The following is a 24,764-nucleotide window of genomic DNA, read 5'->3' on the forward strand; positions in this document are numbered from 1 at the left end:
CTAACTCTCCGCATCGCCGTCCCCTCCTTTCCCTCTCCCGCCATTTTCCTTTCCTTTCCCGGGCTGCAATCTCCCCCCCCCCCCTCCTCCCCGCCGTCCTTCCGTCGCTAAGAAAGCACATAAAGTTGATGCCGGGGGGTCGGTTCCCCGGGGAGGCGCGGAAGCCGCAACAGTTTGCGCGTCTTCGGGAGAGAGCGACGGGGAAAGGTGGGCCGCCGAGCTGGGAGAGGCGTCTTCGGGTCGCTCTGGACCGCGTCGCCGACACGCGTCCCCTGGACGCTTGGGACGGAACCAACAGGAGATGCCTGCCTGGTGGACCCTCGACCGAGCCGCGGTACTTGCGCGGGACACCTTTCACCTTCTACCCTCCGCCAACTACATCTATTGACGCGAATCCACACGTAGAATTTGCTGTCAGAGCAGCTACGTCGACTATTGAATCAATTTATTAGCGGTGAGAAATTTCAAACTATATAATTAAACGGTTCCGATAAAAGCGAAAAAGACATGAAAAAATAGTAAACCCCGGCATTAGACCCAATTTTCGACAAGCATTTCGATTAAAATACTGCCTGTCTTGTTAAAATTGAACAAACAGTTAGTACTATAAAGTTTCCTTTGGCTTTGTGAAATATGGTTCACCTCGACCGCCACAGATGTCAGCAGCTTTGGTTATTCATTTCCAATCAATGCAACTTCCGTTCCATTCACGACATTACTCCTATCAAATGCCGTATACAGAGAGCTAAGATGTTACACATTAGAAAACAAAAGTGCAAGGCGAGTAAGTCGACTATGAAATAGTACTTGCAAGATCTTCAGCTTGTCTACAAGGCAAAAACCCGGGTCTTCTGGTTCCTGATACACACACACACACACACACACACACGTGTACCTTCAAAATTTGGATACGTAGTCCAAGGGGCACCACTCATCGGCGAGGCCTCTGACTCCTAAATGCAATGGAATTTTCTTAAACGACACCAGGGTCACCTTTCGAAAACCATACAGTTTTCTCCCGCGAGACGGGATGACAGCGGCATCCTGTCCAGATTCCTGTGCGTGTAGAGGCGACACCGCGATAGTTGCACCAGCGAGCGTCGCTGATGGCTCTCAGCCAACATGGCGCCTCGGTCACGCAGACATCCTGGTGTCCACGTGTCTGCTGGCAGAACCGCTTCTCAAAACGACTTCTACCTAGCAGGAAAACAACGCAACAGATCGGAGACTTGGAGATTATACTTCCGCGCTATCACATACATTGGAGATTATATCTTGAACATTCATCACACGCCCTAGATCAAATTTGCTGACATATTTTATCTGAAAACCCACACATGAAACACCCATGACTGTATTCTAATTTTCTTTAAACTTTTCACTAGTTTATATAATCTGTTATTTGTTCGTAACTACACACACCTCGTCTCATCTTTCCACCGAGAATCTCGATGATGTAATATGTTTAACATTACTGGTTACAGTAAAGATATTTATCCTAACATATTTTCTCTGAATATCAAATCTAAATTCATCTACTTACATAAAACCGCAGGAAAACTTTCTTTAAATAAACCCATGGGATAACTACAATCAATTTTATTTTCCGTATAATGTCTTACGCCCAAACGCTGCATGAAGCCAGCTGAAACAGCCACGATAATCCGAGCCTCAAGCAGCCTTGTCACAAGACAAACGCGATGTTCGCTAGGTTAGAGCCGGGAAACCCTTTACTCCCTTTTATTTCCCCGCTCGGCGCGGAGGCAATAGTTCTGACGGCTCGCCGACAGGAGCGGATCAGGGCCTGGGGTCGGGGGAGGGGTGTTTGTTCTCGCCCGACGAAGGGGGATCAGCCGGCGACAAATGTAAGCGGGGCGCCCGGCCCCGCGGAGTCTCCGACACGACGGCCGTATCCGGGATGCAGCCTCCCCGAGGGGACGAGAGAGAGAGAGAGAGAGAGAGAGAGAGAGAGACGTCTCCGGGGCCAGGCCCCTACCCAGCCGACGCAACTCCAGCCCACTTAGGAGCTTATGAAGGATTCATCGAGCCGCCGCTACCCACCTGACAGCTCCGCATATTTCAAAGGAGCCCGCCCCTGGAGCTGTAGGCCGCCCGCACTGAAGCCCGGATGCTGCGCGGCGGTGCCAGACGTGCTCCGCATCACGCCGCCCGCGAGCATGTTTGTGTCTGCCTGCAGCACCTCCGAGCCGCGGCCCCAGTGTGGTGTCCATAATTCCTGTTTATATTCGTCCTTGTGTTCGTATGTTTGCTTCGTTGTCTGCCTGCGTTTACCGTTATTGTCTGAACTGTCTCGTCGTTGGTAGCCCAGCGTGTTCGTCTGTGCTCTTGTTATTTTCCTCACGACTAGATTCCTTCCACGGAGTTATTGTGCCGTCTGATATTTTAAGGTTTGAATGTGTTGCATATTGTGCTGTCGTCGTTGTGTTGTCCATAATAACTGTTCAGATGCATCGTTTGACATAGCTGATTCAAGCTTGTTCTCTGTGGGTTGATGTTTTCATTAATATTTCTAAGTTTGTGTTCTTGAATTTTTCCCATGACAAACGGGTCAAAACTATAATGTAGTATGTCCAAGTAATTGTATTAAATCAAATTACTATGTTCCTGTTGCACAGCCATGTTGCTTATTTCCTTCGACTCGAAAGCCTAAATATTCTCTTGGATTGCCGCTTATAAAATGCGTCGTCATAGAAGAGAATATGAAATAAAGTATTAGATAAACATGCAAGAAGTAATAAATAATTTACAATATGGGAAATGAATACCATGTGGGATATTTTTAAAACACTTACAGAAATATTTTATGTAGGTACCGTAAAATTAAATATTAAAATTTAATTCCCACCCCTTTCAGAATTGCAGAGAAACATTTTACCAGCTACATATATTTCACTGTGAATTACTTTTGTATATGATCTCAATTATTTCATTAAGGTTCGGTTCTAAAATGTATATTAAGTAAGATTCTTGCGTTATGAAAAACTATCTGTGGTATTCGTCGTTGGCAGGTTTGATTTCTTTGTCATCAAATAGCGTATTGATGCACTCAGCTACTTTATCATCTTTATCGGTATAAAAATAACCGATATTCGTATAATGATTACCATAAATTAGGAAGAAAATATATTTTAGGTTTTGACAGTTTATTATAAAATTTTAACTAAATATTTATTCAAACTTTAAATACGGGCAGTAAGTAAGCTAGTCTACTGCTATAGTTATTATGACGTGTGTCACCGAGGTTTATTGTTGTAATATATATTTTAAGGATGTTCCATAAGGAACTGTGCTGTATTTATTGTATACAGGATGAAATGCACCCTATGTTCAATTGAAAATATGGGCTAACTTTGTTCTAAAAGTCTTCAAAATCGATTCAGTAAGTTTATAATCTTAATAACCACTGAGTAAGCGTCAAAGAAAAAAGTGTTAATACTGTTTCTGAATAGTATTTAAACTATAATGGTGATACAATATCGGCTATCTTATTTTGTTTAGTTGTGGTAGGACTGTACGTGAATTCAAAACAGTTTTATTCCCTTGGCCCTACTAATATATAAAAGTGAAAGTCACATTATTTTTCCATGAAATATTGTGAAAATTCCAATGTTTGTGCTTACAACTGTATTTATTATCTTTGGAGAAAAAATCGTGTATTGTCAAGACTTCCCATGTTTTTCTTGGAGAAAATATGGTTATTATATATTAATATGATTATTTTTAAATTATAAAACAGAATTTGCCCCATTTAATCCAATATCGGTTTGAATTTTCTAATGATGTAGAGCCCATGTTTTAATCCAGTTTAAGGACTTGTTTCTCCAAATTGATTATAAATCGGTAAAGTAGTATATACGTAATAGATGAACAAAAAACTCACAAACTTTCACATTTATATATTAATATGATTCCAAATAAAATGTGTGTGAAAAGCACTGATCACAATACCGATAAGCATTTATTCATCTACAAAAAATAGTTTTTTTTTCTGTTATTATGAAGTTTTTTATGCTTAGAGGAAGAAACAATTAATTATTTAGAATAGGTTAAGTAGTTAAAATTCTTGACTTTTGCATGATACTCCTAGCTGTCTACCCCACTGGTTAGTCAATTTAGGTAATGCACAATATTGGCTACCAGCGATTAAAAATACGTTTCAATTCAATGATACGAAAATTCTAAGCACTTATGTTTTGAGTGTTCTTTGTGAATAAATACTGTCATTGTGAAAGAGAACATCACTAGGCCAAGTAGGAGCAGTTACTGGAACAAAATTTGTTAAAAACACAAGTTATTGTTTCTGATAGAGAATTGAATTCAAACACAAAATTTTTTGTTCGGAAACAAAATTGTAATTGATAACTAATTACTTCAATGTGGTTTTAGAATTGTCAAGAACCTAAAATTGATAATAGATTCTTGCACTTGGTTTACGTTGCGAGAAAATGAGTGCCGGCTCAGGTTCTGTCTCCGACATGAGTCAAGGCTTATGAGCTCCCAATCGGTTATCAAGTGTTTAAAAACACGTTTTAACCCCCGAAGTTCCACTACACTAGGTCTTCCTATGCATTATCGTGGGCCGTTAAACCGTACATTTAATTTTTTTTTAATTTATCGCTTGGTAACTAAACTTTGCCGTCGGATATTTTTGTCTAAACTATTCCTCCCCCAAAGCGGGGTTAACTGCCGTCCCAGTAGCACCCTCTGAGCCAGCCCCCCTTCCCCCTCCACTACGCTCTTCAAGGGGAGGAACTTGGAGAATTTCTTTTAAAAGACAGGGAGGTGCTGCCACCAAGCTGCTCAGTAATATTTTATGGATCGTAAAACGGAGAATGAACCCTAGAATTGTAACAAAACAAGAGTAAAAACTTTGTAGTACAAGGAATTTTAAAGTTTTAAAACCGTGTCCTAAAAAAAAGGACCAAACATTTTTAAAGCCAGAGAAGGATATTTTGCTCACAACGAAACCAACAATAGTTCCAGGAACCCTTGTTTAAAACTTCTAGCAAACTGTATTCTAATGGAAATAGTCTTTCAGGCATGCTCTTTTATCTTCTTATACCAAAAACTTCTTCTCGTATGTATTTATTTACATTAAATGACAAATTATTAGGAGTGACGTGTCTTTATGTACGCTGATACCAACCCAAAATTTTGCTTAAATAAACTATAAAAAAATCATGGATTCAAACAAATGTATAGGGTTTATTACCTCTTCAGATTAAAACATAAACTGTCTTCTCCAATTTCACATTACGGATGGTTAAAATTTAAAATTACATTACAGTTGGTAAGAATAAAATAATTTTATGACACTCAGGACATACAAATTATGCATTAATTCTTGATAAAAATGGCTATATCTAAAGATGAAACTGCAAATAAAAAAATTATTTGTGTTTTGTAATAACGTAAAATATTAAAAAAATATATCCTATGTATAATATTTCTCGTGCAGCAAAGTACAACAAATTATTTTCATTGAGAGAAAAGTATCATATACATAAATTAGGAAATTTACCAGACTACCTTTGTATCATTGAATGCGTCATTAAAAATTTAGTGTTCAACAATCTTAATACCATTGGTTTTACCCCTCAAGTGATAGTTCCTTCTTTTTTTTCTGAATATCTCGAGATATTAAAGAGGCATGACAATGGAAACTGACAGTTCCGAAGCTCAGAAACGCGTAATCATTTATTCAGCGACCCGCACCTGGGTCCTTGTTGCCCGCGTCTCATCAATACTTCACGTCACAGTTTTTTTTCCTTTCCCTTCCCTTCCCTTCCCCCCTCTTCCCGGTGGGTGGAAAAGCGCACAGGAGTGCGGCGTGACGTCAATCAGACAGGTTGACAAGCTCCAGAGAAATGGCGAGCGGGCGGGCGAGCGAGCGAGAGAGAGGGTCGTATAAATAGAGAGGATGACTTCTGGCTGACGTGAATAGTTCACGAGGCGTCCGGGCAGCGTCGGCGCCGATACCGCCCCCCCCCCCCTCCCGGCGCCGCGCGTCAACCCCCGCGCGCTGATACCGCCTTGTCAACACCAGATAGCGTCGCGCCGCGGGGGACTGACGCGCGCCGTCTTATCGCGCGCGAGGAGTCGCCCGTGGTCCCGCCAGCACGGCGGCAAAAAAAAAAAAATCTATTTATCGCCTGATTTTTTTTTTCCTTTCCGAGCGTTCGCATTATGCTCGCAACAGAAATCAACTCTCCCGGGAGAAGGTTTCATACATATTAGTTCTAATAAAAAAAGGACATTTGTAAGAATTTGTAATGACCAAAAACGAATAGTGAACACAAAAAAAATAATATTGATTACAATGCCTTAATACTGTAACTCAAAATGTTTAATTCCAACACAATTTCCGATTCATCAGATAGTATTCTGAAAAGTTTTCATAGCTTTGAAATTTTGCAAGCTGTAATTTTTTTTAATCTAGTCGTAGTTTAAATTCAAAATACATTGACTACGATAGCCTCTAAATCATTAGTGGGAGATTTGTGAGACAAATTATCGTTATCAACGATCAGGTATAATTTGGGAGAAATTTTTTTTTGTCTCGCGTTACCGAAGGGAGATGGCAGGCGGTAGGAAATTGCACCTCTGGCGTGTTCGAGGCCGCTCCCTCCTCCGTCTGAATCCTCGACCCCCCAACCCCTACCAGGCACCGCGCCGGAGAACGCTCCACTTCAGCAACTGCCGTTTCCGGCCCGCTGGTTCTGGCTCACAAACCCCGGGGAAGAGTTCCTAAGACTTTTCACGCGAACTTTCCCGAACACTCCCTCCCAGCAGTCCGCCCTCCCTCTCCAGGTCGTGATGGAGTGGAGGCACACTTGCGAGAAGTCCTCGCGGCGCCTGCGAGCGCTCCGTGCGGCAGACCCGCCCGACAGCCGTGCGTTGCGGGCTTGCATAACGCCGATTGCAGATACTTGCCGCAATCAATTAACAAACGTTTGCTATCTTCAAATAGTAAATAAATTATTAATTAAAAAATTAAAGTGATTTACCTGGTATCAAATTCATTAACATTGGGCATTAAACCTGGTCAAATAAGAATCTCTAAATGAACAGAAACATTTGGTTGAATATCCTCAAATAGATCAATCTCTTTGGTACACTTGCTAAAAAAATTCAAGTTATTTGAATATTTTTATTGTGATAAGATAAAAATTCTATTATTTGGTTTCGGTAAGATTAAAGTACAGAAATAATTCAACCAAATCAATTTCATCGCGTGTGTTTCCTCCTAATAGTTCAAACTAGCAGTGACACTTTTAAGCATTATATATTAAAAAACTTCTATCTTTAAATATTACAGTAAAAATTTGTGAATTATTTTACACTTGTCACGGGTACCAGCCATTTTTTATTTAATATAGTTGATTTGGACATATGACATTGCAGTTTTGGACAGTTTATCATGAAAAAAATAATAAAGCAAAATAAGAAATTAAAATGGAAACATAAACCCACAGAGAAAAAGCTTAAACCAGCTGATATCAAACATTAAATATTAAACAGCACAGAAAATTTCGTGGAAGCGATTTTGATTTTTATGATGATATATATTGTTAACTCTTTAAGTTGGTTATAATCTCTCAAGTACTCAATTAAAACAGAATTTAAGTCAAGACTTAAGAATAACTTAGTAAACTAAGAAAATATAATAAATTATTTTTAGTATATCTCAGAAGTAGTGAGTGTTTTTAATGATTATCCAACTATCATTAACTAATAATCAAAAGAAAATATGGATTAATCCATGAAAAACAATTATTAAATCAGCATAGGCCTAAAAAGTTACATTAAAACTGTAGTAAGTGTTAAATGCACGCTATGTGCTCAGGATACATAATGAGCTACACTCGAAAGTTTGATCAGTGGTCTCAACCAGTGAAATTGTATCAGCTTTATACTCTCCATGCTTAGGATTGGCATTATCTAGAGACACGTAATTTACATTTCGCAATTAATTTTATAATCATTCCTAATAATTGAAAACAATTTTACACAAAAAATGACTCAACGCGAGGATTATGTACAAATATATATTTTTAATATATCTGCGAGTCTGTTTATGGTATCTAAAAAATCTGTCATCTGATATTGAACTTGGATTTCTTGTAACTGGTTTAAAAATACGTGAACCCAATGAGTCTTCGTTACCTTGTAAAACATAATTACATAGTTTGTTTAAACAAAAAAAAATGGGCGTCGCTTACAGATGGTATTGTACGTAGTATGAAACAAATGAAACAACCATTATCGTATGGCGGATTCAGCTTTCCTTCCGGGTAATTGGTTTCAGTTTCATAAGATACGAGACCAGGGGCGTAGCCAGGAGGGGTTTTAGGGGTTCAACCCCCCCCCCCCCTTAGCAACAAATCTTTAATTAATTTCTTATTCATCAGTCAAACAAATTTCATATTAAAATTAATAAAATTTTTACCATTACAATATTTAAATTTAAGAACCGAAAACTGCTAAAATAGCACTATTTTACACATCAAAATCCAAATTTTCCCGGGGGAGGACCCCCGGACCCCCCGCTTTCATACGGGGTGGGGCCCCATGCTTCTTAACACCCCCCATACACCAATCCTGGCTACGCCGCTGTACGAGACCTACCTACCGCGGACTAAGTGTACACGCCGGACGTAAAGCGATGCTGGAACATGTAGGTGAGATTGCCAGTGCGACTGTTCTTGCACCGAAGTGTATGGTGGTGGATGACGTGTGTCACGCGAGTGCAGTAATCTGCATACACGCTTGCAGACGCTGCGTGCAGCAGACAGTGAGTCGGACACGGGGGCCAAATATTATGACCTACCCGAACGCTTGACCTGAATCTCATCGATTTATTGATATGGGATGACTTAAAATCTTTGGTTTATAGCACTCCTCATGCCCTAGTAAATAGATACCATCCGGCAACGTATTGCGGATTCGTCCAAACACACTCGCGTCAACCAAAGGCGAAATAATACATTAAAAGAGGTCTACATGAAAATAGGTCATTTATATCATGACATACCCTCTTTGAGGAATCATACCATATCTAACCTCCTGATATGTACACTTCGTCCACCATTGGAAGACCCCTTATCTTTGGAACGCAATTGCTCATAAGGAAAGCCAAGTAGGTCTAATATTACATTCAATATTGCATGTAATCTGGGTTCATGGGTTTTTTCTTCGAAGCATGTACATCTACAACCTGCATACATTTCCATTCAGCATACTGTTTCTCTAAACATTGCCGTCATAAGGACTCTCAAGGCAATTTTTATATTCATAAAAAAACTAAGTTCAGTTTACAGGCTATCAAACAGTTATGTATATATATATATATATATATATATATATATATATATATATAGGCAGACGCGCTCTTTGTGTCCTATTTATTCGGTGCAACTATTTTGAAGTGCGTTGTCAGTAGCCCCACATTTCCGCTACCATGCTAGCGAACTAGGAGTGATCGTTAAAATTGAGAGAGAACAATTTTAAATATCAGCGATGTGTCTGTACGGTAAAACAAGCCAGGTAACGATGTTTTTAAAATGACATTTATGATTTTAACATATGCTCAGTAACGAGAATCCATAACTAACGAAGCTTATTTCGTATTAGATGTCGAGCTAACAGTTATAAGTCATGCTTGGAATCATATTTACAGTAAAATAATGACAAAAATTTTTGAAAGAAAATTTTTAGATATTAGAAATTTACGGAGAATTGTTCCGATACTTTTATTGCGTTGTCGGAACTTTTTAAAAACTGTTTTATAACCGGAGAGAAAGAAACAATGCGTACGAGACAGTAACCTTCAAACACCAGGCATTAGCTGCCTGCATAATGTAATGTTTTCGTGAATGATCCCGAACGGGGTGATTCCACGCCTTGTCGGGCCGCGGGCGCAAGTCGCTGCCAGCCGCAGTCCCTCGTCCAGACGACCGCCCCGCCCCCCGCGGGCCCAGCTCGTGTATCGGTAAACCTCTCCGAACGGTCGTTCGGTTCAGCCGACCTTGAAATACGAGCGAGCCGTAAATCAGCCGCACGTGTGGACCTCCCGATAGTTAAAAGTCTCCGGCGAGCCCCCCCCCCCCCCCCCCCCCAAACGACCGACTCCCGCCGTCCCGCCCTGGCCGTGAGCGATGGTCCAGGGCTCAGACCATTCGCACGCCCGCCGAGGAGAGCAGGGTTCGATCCTCGGCCAAGTCGCACCCTCCAATCATTTATTTTTCTATCCACAAGTTGAAAACTTGGTGGACGTTTTCGAGAGTTTGTGGATTTTTCTAGGGGTGGCTACTCTATCTCTCTCTCTCTCTCTCTCTCTCCCCTCACCACAACCATACACATGCCACCACTTTTTATCCGTCTCTATTGACCTCGATGTCTTCAAGACGTTAAACTCTAATTTATCCATACTGAGTTTAAAACGATACGCACGTTGCACCATTTTACGATCATATAAAACTAATTGATTGATGAAATGATATTTTAAGCTAACCTTTACGTTTAAAATTGTGTAACGTCATTTACTAAACTTATTTTTTTCCCATAAAAATCAGGAATAAGCGAAATGCCAATAATTTACCACGGTGGTCGAAGTCGAACCATGCGCGCGGGTTCCCAGCGAAGGGCTCTGATTCGCCAATAAATGCCACAGCGTGTTGAGATAATTTTTTGGTTACAATTACTTCACTGATTTCAAATGTATTTGGACCGTGCAAGGGCATACCATGCCTTTATGAACCCTGCAACGTGACCCCGAACCTCTCGCCACATGACGTGACACGATGTGTGACAAAGCCTCTTTATTTCTACGAGCTTCGTCTGACCCGTGGTGGTGGTTATGTAACCGTAGCACCGATATACGGATATCCGACGTTCGTAAAACCTTCGGGATTTTTATGTCCAAAAAAAGGGGGAGAAAACAGTAAACCCCACCCCACCCCCACCTCACCAGTTCCTTCTCTTCATTCCCCGCTCCACCATAGCAGAGCTGACCCTTTCGCCCCATGCCTCGTAGTTCCCATTTCCCACAGAAAGTCCCACCACCTTTTTTTTTACCCCAGCGTAGAAAAAAAAAACTAGCCGTATCTCACCCTCGCATCCAATTCCTATATCGTATCTCCACTCAGGTTCAAGCCCGAGTTACGGCTGCCATATTTCTTCCTTCCGCCCCTCGCTCTCCCCTCCCACCCACCTCCCCTTACTCTTCCCCTTCTCTGGAAGCAGCCGGCCTTGCGTGGTCCTTCCCACATCACTCATGGGATCTTCTGATTGGATAATTATTCAGACAGGCTGCCGAGAAGGCACAGAAAAAAGACAACAAAAAACAGGAGTTAAATGGTTCGAAAAGGAGAAAAAAACGAAGAAAAAACCCAAAAAGATTCTGAGTAGCGGTCGAGGGAGGGAGGAGGCAGCGGTGTAATTACCCAATAAACTGGGGCGGCGGAGTTGAGAACATTTGTTCAGCTCGGCTCGTTCCGAGCTGAAATTTTCTTGTCCATCTTCGTTTGCTCACTTTGTTTTCGTCGGATGGCCACAAAGTCGCACAGGGCGAGATTGTTTGTTTTTGTATGTTGTGCCAATTAAATCTAAGCGCGTAATCTCGCCGAGTTTCGTTAAAGTAAAAATTGACATTAATTTTCAAAAGGCTTGTATTGTTATCAAACAAAACACAACAAATTATTTTTAAAAAGTTGTACCAATGAGAGAGTCAGTTTCGAACTGGTTTAACTTGAAAAAGATAACTGCAGCCTACATGTTTTTTTGAATGATTCCTGTAATGGTTCTTTCTATGACATACAGTGTAAATCCACAATGGCTTATGTCCAAAGTTATGTTTTAAATTACTAAAATATGTCTTCATCTAGTAGCCGAGAAGCTAAAGGGCGCCAGTATATAGGTAGTCGACGGAATCCTGAGAATATAAAAGTTTGAACAATTCAAAACGTTTTATCATATTCAAAAAATCCGCGAAAATGTGTATTGGATTTTTTTGCTAAATCATTATTTTCCTACCAGTCTTAATAACATTGTTTTACTTTTGGTTCCTCTGTAGGATAAATATATTTTTCTGTCTAAAATTTTTTATTTTTATCAAAATACCCATCTGTAGTCATTTAAGGCTAGACTTTATTTCAGTGATGGCAAAATCAGATGTGATTTGTGTACCACATATCAACCATTCTGATTTTTCAAAATTGTCATTGCTTATAAATGCAGTTATAAATTTACCATTCCTTTTTTATCGTTTAATGTATTCAAAACACAGGCACATAAAGAAAAATCAAATGCAAAAATAGGTTCACAGAAGAACAGAAAACCTGGGTGTTGAACAGCTTGGTTTAAGGCCATGACAGACTTGACAAGAATGTAATGTCAGATAATTCGGTGGAAATTTAGAATCAGTCGTTGAGGATAGAACAACTCTAAAGTCAAGCATCGCGGAGAAAATAAAATGTATTAGAGGTAGATGTCGAGAAAATTCTGGAGGCGATGCCATGAACTGAAGAACTTCTGTTACGGAGGGCAATCGTTGGATTCACTCGGAGGCGCCAGCCAGACTACGAGTTAGATACGTGTGACCATATGTGTAGATAGTTACAACACAGAGAACAGCTTGCGCACTTGTAAATTCACAGACATTTCAACGGATTATGCTTTTAAAATAAACGGAGGATACTTCGTAGTTTCAGGCAACTGGATTTTCGTAGAAACTACGTCGCATTCCAAATTCCGAGATCCGAGGTCCGCTGTGTGCACACAGAGTAAACACGCATTCAAAGGAAAAATAAAGTTTTTTTTATACCTAACAAGGTATTTAATGTTTTTTAATTATTCGAGATGATTTTTATGAATGTATTTTAACTCAGTACTAAAGAAATACGAATATCCCTGGATAATTTGTAACCAATGCCCTTCGTAAATAAAAGGTGTAAATTTTTGTTAGTGTAGGCTGCTTACAAATAATCCTGTAATTTAGGGCAATGCACCTGATACAAGGACTGAAACTGAGTTTGGTCTAACCGCTCGTCGAGAACTGCGAATATGACGTGCAGCAATAACAAAGTTCAGCCTTAGCTTAGCTCTTCACATGGCTCGCCCCTCCGGCACACCTACGTTTACCTTTATGTAATTTCGTCTGGCCCAGCTAACGTTATTACGTTATTTTAGCAACTCGTCCCTCTTATTTGAAGTCCCTTCTTCGCCATACCTGTGAGCTACTCCCCTGAAGTAGAGGTTTTGCTTACCGAGGTGAAACTTAACGAAGGTGAATGACACGCGCTTCTAAACCGCAAGTGTAGGGTTTTTAGGCATCATCACGTCAGCATTTCCAACCACTCCTCCCCTCCGCGAAGCAACTCATTGGTCGCCGCGTGGGAAAGACCGAGAGAGCGCGAATTGGATGGAGGGGTTATGTTGGGGGGGGGGGGGATGATGGTTCGCGGGGAGGGGGAGTGGGAGAAGGGAGGTGTTCGCAGATCGATGTGGCCCGATGGATTGGATTGGTTCGGAAATCAAGTGCGCTCACCCCTCGCCTTCCAATAATTAAGTTTCCAGCCGAGCTCATCTCGCCCCCGGCAGCCTCCCTCTCTCGCGACCGCCGCACAGTCGCTGCGCAGGGGGTGGAAACTGCCTGTGCTTCCTGGGGTAGCGCGAGACAAACAGGGGCGAACTAATTCTTCCCCCACCCCTGGCCCCCTCACGGGGGGGGGGGGGATGAGGCAAATGACGGCCCCCAACTGTGCAGTGCGAGGTAAGGGAGGAATAACCTTTTTATTTTCCCCAGTTTACCGTTGTCTTTCCGAAATTTATTACCGGGTGTTACAAGAGCGGCCAAGTAAGCCGCGCTTTTGGGCATAGATGGGGGGAGAGAGAAAAAAAAAGTATCGAGCACTTTTAAATCCCTCTATAAATAAAGTTCTGCCGACGCTTTTAATGAATTTTTACCTCTTTTACTTTTTTCCAAGCGAGCGCCTGGGTGACCAGCCTCCCCTCCCTGGTTCGCCGCCGGGAAAGTGAATCGGCGCTCCTGATATCGGCGGAGACTGACTGCTCGGTCCCAGCGGGCTCGAGCCCCAGGTCTGTTCACTGCGGCACGAACCGTGCATAATCATCTCGAGCACCGACGCCGGGCTAAACCAGGCTCCGAACTTCTAGGCTCTCCGCTCCGCGAGGGGATCACGCTCGTAAGTCCACTAATTACAAGTTTCACGAACCCTGCTTAGTTTTCAGGCTGCAGAAGAACGTCAGATGGCTGTTGGCCGCTCAGTTATAAACATTAACTGTTGCTTGACGGTTTTCAACTGTGCTGGTTTAGTGCGGAAACGTGGAATCATAATAACAACTTTGGTTTGATTTAACTAAAAATCTCTTATATGCCGGTTTAAAAGCCAAAATACCTTAGATAAATGTAGAATATGTTAGTATTTGATTGATTATAAAACAATATTTGTAGCAATTGGACGTGTGCAAGAGCACAAAATGTATTTCTACTAAACTTGAATGTCATAAAATAAAGCGATTGGCCTTCCCTTTAAATTCATAACTTATTCATTGCATAACAGGTTTCTGCTTAACTATGATATATTTATTAAAATTGTATCAAGAAATATCCAGACTGGTTGATTTTACCACTGTAAAATATATAAAGAACTTTAAACGTGTTTTTTTTAGATAAGTAAAAAATATAGAATAACCAACCTTGTTTATCACCAATACCTAATCATATAGTAGCTAATCCCAATCAAATGTTACATATTATTATCTCAGATCTTTTTTTAAGTAAACTGGTTTCATATTTGGTTTTTATATCTGAAGTTTTTCCGACAATTTTAAAATAAATAATTTAAATAGACTTACAAAAACCGCGTACCTTTATGTCAATTATTGTTTATATACACACACACACACACATATATATATATATATATATATATATATACACCTTGTTTCAAATAAGGAGTCATTTCTTGGAACTTTTATCTACAGTTCAACCCAGCTGTAGCTAAGTCGCCCACCCATTGTTATTAGTCCTTTGACTGTTCTACCTATACAATTACCTTCACACGAGCCACTCGGGTTGCGCCTCTCACTGTCGTTAGCAACGTCATTAAAGCAGGTTAGCATCCACGGAGTTGAGAATTGTAGGAAGATGGCATGCTGTAACTTAGGTGAAGTTACTGTGCACCTCACCACAACCAAATTGCCACACCCAAAACAGAGGAAATGTCCATGCCTGGTGATAGTTAATAAGCGAGAATGAGAAATGCCATCGTTAAACACAGTTGCAATGCAAACACTATACTCCAACCAATGAATGTCTCGCAAACATGGTGCAGACCATCAACTGGAAAAAAAAACAGCTTAACGCAGTGCCTATGCATGCGTGCATGACTACCTCCTGTTAGCAGCAGTACTGACGCTGCGTAAGTTGCTGTTAAATTTATTTAAAGCAACAACACTCCGAAATTAAATGGATGTGTAACTCAATTTCGTTTCGTTCGTCGTACCCACAGAAAGAAAGAATATTAGGGGAAAGTGAAAGTTAATGGAATTTTCCATTAATAAAGACCTTGCAAAATTCACGGTATTTTCTGATAATAGACTTTTAAACAAATAGGTTGATGTCTATTGTCCATTGGCTGCTGCTACAATTACCCCGTATTCCCCTTCCGAATTGCACGTGATTCGTTAATTTGAATTTTGAAATGTTTTTACTTGTATCTTGTCCTCCATGGCACAATTATAACGCAGTTAAAATCTATTATGGTATAAATTATTGCCATCTCTCCAAATAATGGAGCTAATGTTTGTTCATGTGATTGAAACTTGTCCTTGAATCACGAGGAATTAGACACACCCTGAAGGAATAGAAGCCGATGACAAACACCATAAATACAATCTGATTGCATCTTGTGAAATTTGGCAGCAACCAAAGGACATATGACTTCTGCATGATAATAAACACTTTTTTGTATAACATACCACCATAAAATAAAATGAACATAAACAAATACCAAACTGTTGTTTTCATTTGTGATAAACTGGTCTCTAAGGTAGTATCTCGAGTACTGAGAAATGACTTGTTAGCAGCGTGCCAGACGCGCCACCAAAGGGACTTTCTGAAGCCCACGAGTGTTGTGTTAGAGGTTTTACAATAAAGCTTACACCAAAATTAAACCCAATACATTCCCCACCCAGGATCGTATCAATTGCATCATAAATAAAAACACCGCTGTATTAACGAAATTTTTTTACGATACTTTTAAGACTTAAATGGACAGATGCAAAATAATGCATAACAGATTCCATATAAATGGAAGCAGTCGCCAATCTAAAGTAAATCCACTGATATCACGACAGACTTTAACGAGTTTGTCAACTTTCTCAAATCCTTTGCTTAGCAGCTGGCCAAAATTAAATTAATTAGATAAGTTACAAAAAATTTAACATATTAGCAGGCTTATTTGTATAAAAAATTCCACTTTTATTCCTGACAATTTGAGTTGTGATAGAACTTACGTAGAACTAACTGAGCATTAAATCAGAAAAATCGCAGCTCTCCTCTAGAGTAACAAATTAATTGTATGGTTCGCAAATTTCAACTTTGCATTAATATGCTATAGTGCTGTATTTCACTTTAATGAACAGTATAAAAATGATCTCCAGTTAATGTGGTGAACTACTTTCCAAACATTGGCCCACTACTCTACCAGCCTGAAAGGACCACTGTTGAAGCCATGAAGTACCACTCTAGCAGAATTGGAGGACCAGTGTACCTATTTGTATGACCATTGTCCAAGCCTTGGATGAATATTGTACCAGCCTTGTAAGGCCACTGTACTAGAATTGGAGGATTGTTCAAACAATGAAGAATCACTGTACCAGCCTTGGCGGGCCAGTGCACCAGCTTGTAAGGCCGCTGTTTCATTCTTAGAAGACCACTGTACCCACCACTATGACCACTATCTAAAATGACGCAACACTATAAAGCCTTAAATCATCACTTTTCAAGCCATGAAGTACCACTGTACCAGTCTTGGAGGCCCAATGTACCTGCCTTGTATGACCACTGTACGAACCTTGGCGCAACACTCTTCCAGTCTTGGAGGACCATTGTACCAGCCTTGGAGGACCAGTTACCCGTCTTGGTGGATTAATGTACCTGCCTTGTATAACCACTGTACGAACCTTGGCGCAACACTCTTCCAGTCTTGGAGGACCATTGTACCAGCCTTGGAGGACCAGTTACCCGTCTTGGTGGATTAATGTACCTGCCTTGTATAACCACTGTCCGAGAATTGGTTCAATACTGAACCAGCCTTTGAAGACCACTGTATCCGCCTTGGAGGGCTAAGGTATATGGCTTGTATGACCACTGTACGAGCTCTGGCGAACCATTATATCAGCTTTGGTGGACCGAAAATGGCCCAAGGACCATGGGTTGGAACTGTGGCTTAGATAAGAATTAGGTTTTGTGTCTTTTTCGACAAAGCGGACATGGGATACTACCACATTCACTGCATCTATGAGAAATCGGGGCAGGATTCGGACATATTCTATTGAATGGAACCATTCCAGCATTTGCCTGAATTCGGGAAACCAAAATCAGTGTGGTTGGATGTACAGGGATTCTAAACAAATTTCTCCGTGAGCAGCGTTTTATCATTTAGCCTCTCGTTCAGCCTCTGTTTTATGGGTAACATTATCCCTCAGTAATATGATTACAAGCTTATATTATTTTGCACAACAACAGCACGATACCTCCGGTGTTGCTAATGAAGCGGAATCATACTAACCCTCAAATATACTACAGGTTTTAGTTCAAAAAATATATTTAAAAAATTAATGTTTGATCTCAAGTAATTCTCTTCTTCTTTGAAATAAACCATTAGAACATAGATTTCCAAGGATATTTACCGCCTTCATTTGTGTTATCATTAGGCTGTTAGCTATTTTTCATACTTATACTCACATAATTGAACCACCACTCAGCTTTTTTGGCTTGAGTTCAGGATCACCCAGGAAAAGTGATCACATGACCGTAACCCTAGATTGGAAATAAATAGTGTTGGAATAATTTTATACAGCAGCAAATTTCGTCAAAGCAACCACTACTTCAGTCTTACTGGTTGAAACACAAACTGTCTTAGATGATAGTGGAAAATTATTTCATTCTCTGTGTTTTGCTGTATCTTTGTTGTTAAATAAAAATGTTTTGTGTTAAAAAATAAACAAGTACCTATCACGAAGTTTGTTTTATTTTCCTTTACTTTAAAAATATTATTCTTTCTCTTAACTAGTAGCGATTTACTTTTTATTCAGACACCAGCCAGCAGACGCAATTCCATCATCCACGTTGCTTTAAGCAGTCTTCCGCCCCTGGAGAAGGCGTAAAAAAGTTGTTTGACGAGCCGTAGTCGAGGTGCGAAAGAGAAGAATGTTTAAAGACGCCTGACGAGGGGTGGGGGTGGGAGGGTCGCGAAGGGAAGCGGGGTGGGGGTAGGGAGGGACTCGAGCCTTAATTTCCGGTGAGTGGCAATTATTTGCTTGATGCAGGGGCAGCACAGGAACCCGAGAATAATCTCGTGAAAATGAGCAGGGAAATTGGAACATTATGTGAAAAATGCGGGTGACAATGTTGAACGAAAAATAAAGGGTATATGAACATGAAAATAATATTTTCTACTTTATATTGTGCATTACGTAAAAGTTTCTATGATTGCTAAACTAATGTTTATTGTATAGCGATTGGTTAAAGTAGCAAAGTTTAATTTTAGGTAACATTCAGTTATTTTCTCTCAGATATAAGGTATTTAAATATTTTATATTACTCTGTTGTAGCTATCCATTTCTACAGATTTACAGCTATGCAAAGAAATAAATTATATATATACATGCGTGTGTGTTTGATCCCCAAAAGATTTTTTTCCCAAACTAAAATCTATATTTTAGCATTTGATTACTTAAAATATGTTTTTCATAACCGGGTTCAGTTGAATCAATTGTTTAACTGATTTATATTTTTCATTATAATACTTTTATTGGTAAAAAAATAATGCGAATTTGTTTGAATTTGGTCATACGCTATATTTTTTATCAAATTATTGTTATAAGGCTGATTTATTAACCAATTTTTTAAATTGGATTTTATTTACATGTATTAAAGGCACCTTCTGCTGCGTAACTGAATGTACCGACAGTAGAAAGCAGAGAACTTGAATGTACCACCAGTAGATAGCAAGGCATTTGAATGTACTACCAGTAGAAAACATGGCACTCGAACGTACCACCAGCAGATAGCATGGCACTTGAACGTTCCTATAGAAGCGGCATGTACCACCAGTGATGATGCCGGGGACTATGATAAAATATAGAAATTGTGATTCCCTAATTAGGTGACTCTCTAAATATACTTTAACGTAATTATGCTATCACATCTAATTCAGCGTTTTTTAATAGCCTCTGAGTCATTATAGCTGAAATTGAGAGCATATCGCATTACGTAAACGGTTAAAACTTTCACACGCATAATTACAAGTGTGTCACTTCTGATTAAATGTGAATAAAGCTATAAAGTGAAATCATAATATCCATACAGTTTACAGTGCGTGTACTATATCAACTGCAAAATAAATAGAAATTCCAATGAAAAGTTCGTTCTTTAATAATATAAGTGTGACTTCATAGAGAACCACTGTGCAACAGCTACCACGAATATGCCTGAATGAGAAAAAAAATTTCGTTCATTACTATAAACTACCTCTGGTGAAGCGGTATAAAAAACCTACACAAAAAACTTTACATGTAAGATGGATAAATTATTTCAAATAAAATCTTAATCATTAGCAACTTTATAGATTTTACTCTAGATAAACTATTCGAAAATAACCCCAGCCGAACATGTACTATTAAATAAAATAAATAAAATATTAATGTAGGACTCTATACTACATTGTATGTATGTTTTCGTTACTCAGTTGTCACCAGTCTTTGAGAATTCTCAATTACGAGTTTCAATGTCCACAAACTCGCCATTTCAACATCACGTAATAAAAAACACTAGCCGCTATTGAAATAGATCACTCTCGTCTTTGTACTCAAACGTTGTTTTCTCGTAACTCACTTATCATTACTTAACTGTTATCAACTGAAACAGAACAATTTTTTACGAATTCAATGGCGATCTCAGACTGTGAGAATTGGATCCTAAAAATTGTTTCAGGCATCCCACCTAGAAGGTTTACCAAACGTCCTTTATATCTCAGACGTAACCTAAAACACAGTCTTGGCCTGCCTCACGTCCTCCCGTCTCTTCTCGTTTGATTGTGACAAGGCCGCGAACATTTAAAATTTTCAACTGAACATTTTAAAACGTAAAATTTAATTATAGTTTAAAGAAATTTTGTTCAAGAGTTTAGTTTTAATCGACTATTGTTGGCTCATTGTTTCCTGTTCGACCGACGAAAGTGTTCTATTTTAGTAGCAATATAAATATCTGCAATGCAACGGAGTTCGATTTCAGTAACTAAGATACTTTTTCTTATCAGTCAGTAAAATCATTCTTGTTGTCTCAGTGATAATTTTACTGATTCAGAAGATACATATTCTTTTATTTTACAACGTATTCTATTGGTCAGGCACTGAATCCAAATAGGTTTCACTAATATCATAAGTACAATTTTGCTGAATGAAACCAATGTGATGTGTTATGACAAAAACCACACTTAACAGATGTTTATTTTTTAAAGGATTACGCGAAGCAAAGTTGTTAATTACGTCTGCAATGGATTTACCAGCAGTGTACAGGTTATTTTTATCCTAAGATAAAATTAATGAATATTAAATGTCCACGGCTTTTTCGATACGTCCAACACTTATTGGAAATGTTTTCTATGTTTATTTTTCATTTCAGTTATTATATGTGACTGAATGTTACTCAGATAAAGTTACATTTTCAAATTGAGATTTTTTTTTTTTTTTTTTTGCTGTGAAAGTGTAAGCTTTAATGATATTTCGTCAACAGTGATTTTTCACACATTGGTGTCAATTTTACAGTAGGCTATTATATACATTAAATAACGTTCAACTAATCCCTAGATATAATTCAAAAACACTATCGCCATCATGCATCTAAGATGACAAACATTAATTATTATTTCTTAATACCAATCAATAAATTTTATTCATAAATTATTTCAATCAAATTTCACTGTTGAGTGAAATGCAGTCAAGAACACTTATTATAGAAAGAGGCCTTACTCCCAATTTTTATTTTATTTTATGAATTACATTTATTGAGAAGTTAAATTTTTGGTATCATGTGAGATTTGAGGAATTGCTTGAAAGCTAAAGAATTACTAATAGTCTAACGTTGCAAGCATCAGCAACAATTTGTGACATGCTTGGAATTCTCGGCAAAGAATAATTGCTTTCTCTGTTGGGATGTGCACGTATGAGGTACTGCCGTTTAGAATAATGTTAAGAACTAAGATTTTTTAAATTAAGATTCAAATTTTTGTACATTAAATTCAGAATTACAGCCATTTCCGTTTTTCTAGACGAAATAATGGCGTGCTCTGAATGTATAAAAATAACTGATATGGTTTGCGAAGAAAACATTAAAAATTTTCTTTTTATTGTAATGAGGGTCAGTTTTTTATATGAAGAACTTTCTTGCTCAAACGACCGTAAACTCGACTCCCAACCATTTGGTGACAAAGCCTCGCATTTCCTCCCTTTAAAAGAGATATGATTACGTATTCCTTAAGTTATTAGGGAAATGAAACGTCTAGGGAGATGAGGGAAGACGTGCTCGCAGGGAGAAAATTAGAAGGGAAAAAATGAGTTGGGAGGTTGGCAGCACTGATACGGTTCTTGATGACGGGAAGGAGTCGGCGCTCGTTGGTATGGAGCGCGGATTGGGGCGGGGGGCAGGAAGGCTGTTTCGACCGATAAAAAAAGAGAGAGAGAAATTAAGAGAGAATGAGGAGGGGGAAGAAAGGAGGGCATTTCTGTTTCTGACAGCTCTGAGATCGCAGTGAAACTCCCGCGGCGTGGGCGCTCGGCTGGTTGAAGGGGGCGGACAAGGGAAGGGGGGTAAATATCTCATTAAAAAAGTCGAATCGAAGGAAAACGTCAGTAAAAACTTCCCTCCTCTACTTTTTTTTATCAGTTGCCAACCAACTTCTGATAAAAGATATAAATTTCCCTGAAACGCAACGATCGTTAAGGACATAATAAATTAACGCGACGGGAAATTGAGTTTGAACGAAAGTTTTAATATCTAACACGAAATGATGTTAAATGTACTGTAGGTGTGAGACTTTTCATTTAAAAAGAAATGTTATTTAAGTATTACAATCACCAAAAAGTTTTTAAACACTACGTGCTTAGCGGCAACTTAAGTTTATATGAACGTGGCGGAGCGTACAAAAAAGTAAATTTTTAATTTGCGGGTATGTTTCAGTTTGTACCTTATCTAAGTAGACTTCTTACTCGTTTAATATTTACTCCCCAGGTGTCTTACTAACAAAATTGCTTTGCTGTTCACGTATTGAAGACAAATTTTTTTATTCTCAAAGAAATGTTATTGTCCATTAAAAGGAAACTTTACTAACAAAAGTCATATCGTTGGCTTGGTTTCTATATTTAAGTTAAACAAAAATTTTGTTTGTATGTAATTTACTTTGCCAAAAGAAAGTGTTTTTGCAGATCATAATGGGAAATTATAACCGTGAAGCCGTATATTCGATCGCTTCTCTGTAATAATAAAAACAAATAAGGGTCAGGTGGCAGGGAGGAGGTGCTAACTACATGCAGACCGTGCGTAACTCACTGCAAAACACTTTGCACTCTCCCATACTTCATCCGAAATTCCAATGAAGGCCTTCTTTCCCCGTCCGTACACCGCGTGGTAAACCACAAACATAATGGCTATTCATTCTACTTTACAGTCAAATCAACTGCTCCGGACACTAATGTCCTTGACTACAACCATTATTGAATGTCGTCTCGGTGATTACAAGTTAATTTATTGAGCCTTATGATCAGTACAGTTATAGTCACAGCTTTTCACAGCCTGTTTGGAGTAGCGAACATGCTCGTTATTACAGAATGCCGCCTATCACTCGATGGAGGGGAAGTTTGTGTCGCCCTGAGAGAGAGCGAAGAACATTTTCCTCGTTTGCTTTCGGACTGGTTGAGTTGAGTTCATTGGCTAAGTTAAACAATTGTGAGCAGTCTTGCGTTAGGTCTGCTGGCGTAGTAATAAATTGTCACGAAGCCCTTTAATGTAATCGCGAATTTATTTACGTAATAATTAGCATACTATTAAACAAGAATTAAATCACGGCAATAATCCAACAATAATTTGCCATGAATATCGTCAGTACAAGTTGTATCACGTGGATTTAAGACGAAAGCATGCGGATGTTTCCGTGGGGCACTCGGTGGCCGGACAAGACGAGACGCGCATTGTCGCTACACGACATGGCACCACACGATGCTCGCGACAGCTTATCTTCTCTCCTCGCGACAGATTAAACCTTAATTTCTTCCCACATTATAGAAATCAAATTATTGTCGTGATACTACTTCAAAACTGGATTATCATAAAAATAAGTCTTACCTGTACTAAACATAGGTATCTACTAATCGATCTGCATACAGCTCCATACTGACGAAAAATCAATTAAAATTCTTTACAAGTGAAGGTTTACTGAAATTAATCTAAAAAAGAAAAAAAGTATTTAACTTGTCAGCTATAAACACCCTACAACCTGCCTTTGTTGACAAAATTTTTAATAACACTGCAGCCATCGGACAGTCTGCTCACGACAAAGTTGGAACAGTCATTCGATTTTGTCGCCTCGTGTCTGATCGCGACAGTTTTGTGGCGTCGTGTGACTTCTGATTCTGTGAGCACTGGTTTTTATAATTCATGGAAGTCAACTACTCTCAGACAAAATGTCGCGTCGTGTCGCGACGTGCCTCATTCTGCGCGGGCCGGCCTGAGGCACCGCGCTCATATGGCGAGGCTGGCGGGCTGGAGCCCGACTCCCCGACATGACTATCGTTTATGAGTCTCGAAGCGTTTAGGCCCATTCTGCAATGGCCCGGAAACGGAGACGAATCACGTAAAGGGAGACGGATCTCACGGAACATTTTACCACCGCGTCTACTGCTTCCACAATACACGGAAACGAAACAAATGGAAACCAATGTGATTTCATTTCAAGTTTGCGAAATATTAATTTAATTAAAAATATATATTATACTTCTTAATCATATAACGGGCAGAATTTACTTATATAAAAAAACTAAATGAAAAAAGTACTAATATAACACTATATATTTTTGTACTTAAAAAAACTTTTCGCGTATTTAGACATAAACAAACATGGCTACTATCGCAGCCAAGTACTCGGTTTCTATTGGTCACACGGAGCAACGTAAACGCAAGAGATTAGTGTAACCGAGCTAATCCGTACATGTCCGTCTCCATCTGTTACGTGAGATACGTGTCCGTTTACGTGATCCGTGTCCGTTTCCGTATCGTTGTATTTCGTGCCTTTAGAAAGCCACTATGATCTTGACGGTCCCGTCGCCTCTATGCGTAGCCGTGCGTCATAGAACACTACTAAGCAAAGAAACGTCCTTTTCACGGCTCGAAACGGAATGGATTGGGGCTCGCCGTCATCTAGGTCATCAGTGACGACGAGGGG

This window comes from Bacillus rossius, chromosome 3 (genome assembly GCF_032445375.1).
Source record: "Bacillus rossius redtenbacheri isolate Brsri chromosome 3, Brsri_v3, whole genome shotgun sequence".
NCBI classification, from domain to species: Eukaryota; Metazoa; Arthropoda; class Insecta; order Phasmatodea; family Bacillidae; genus Bacillus; species Bacillus rossius.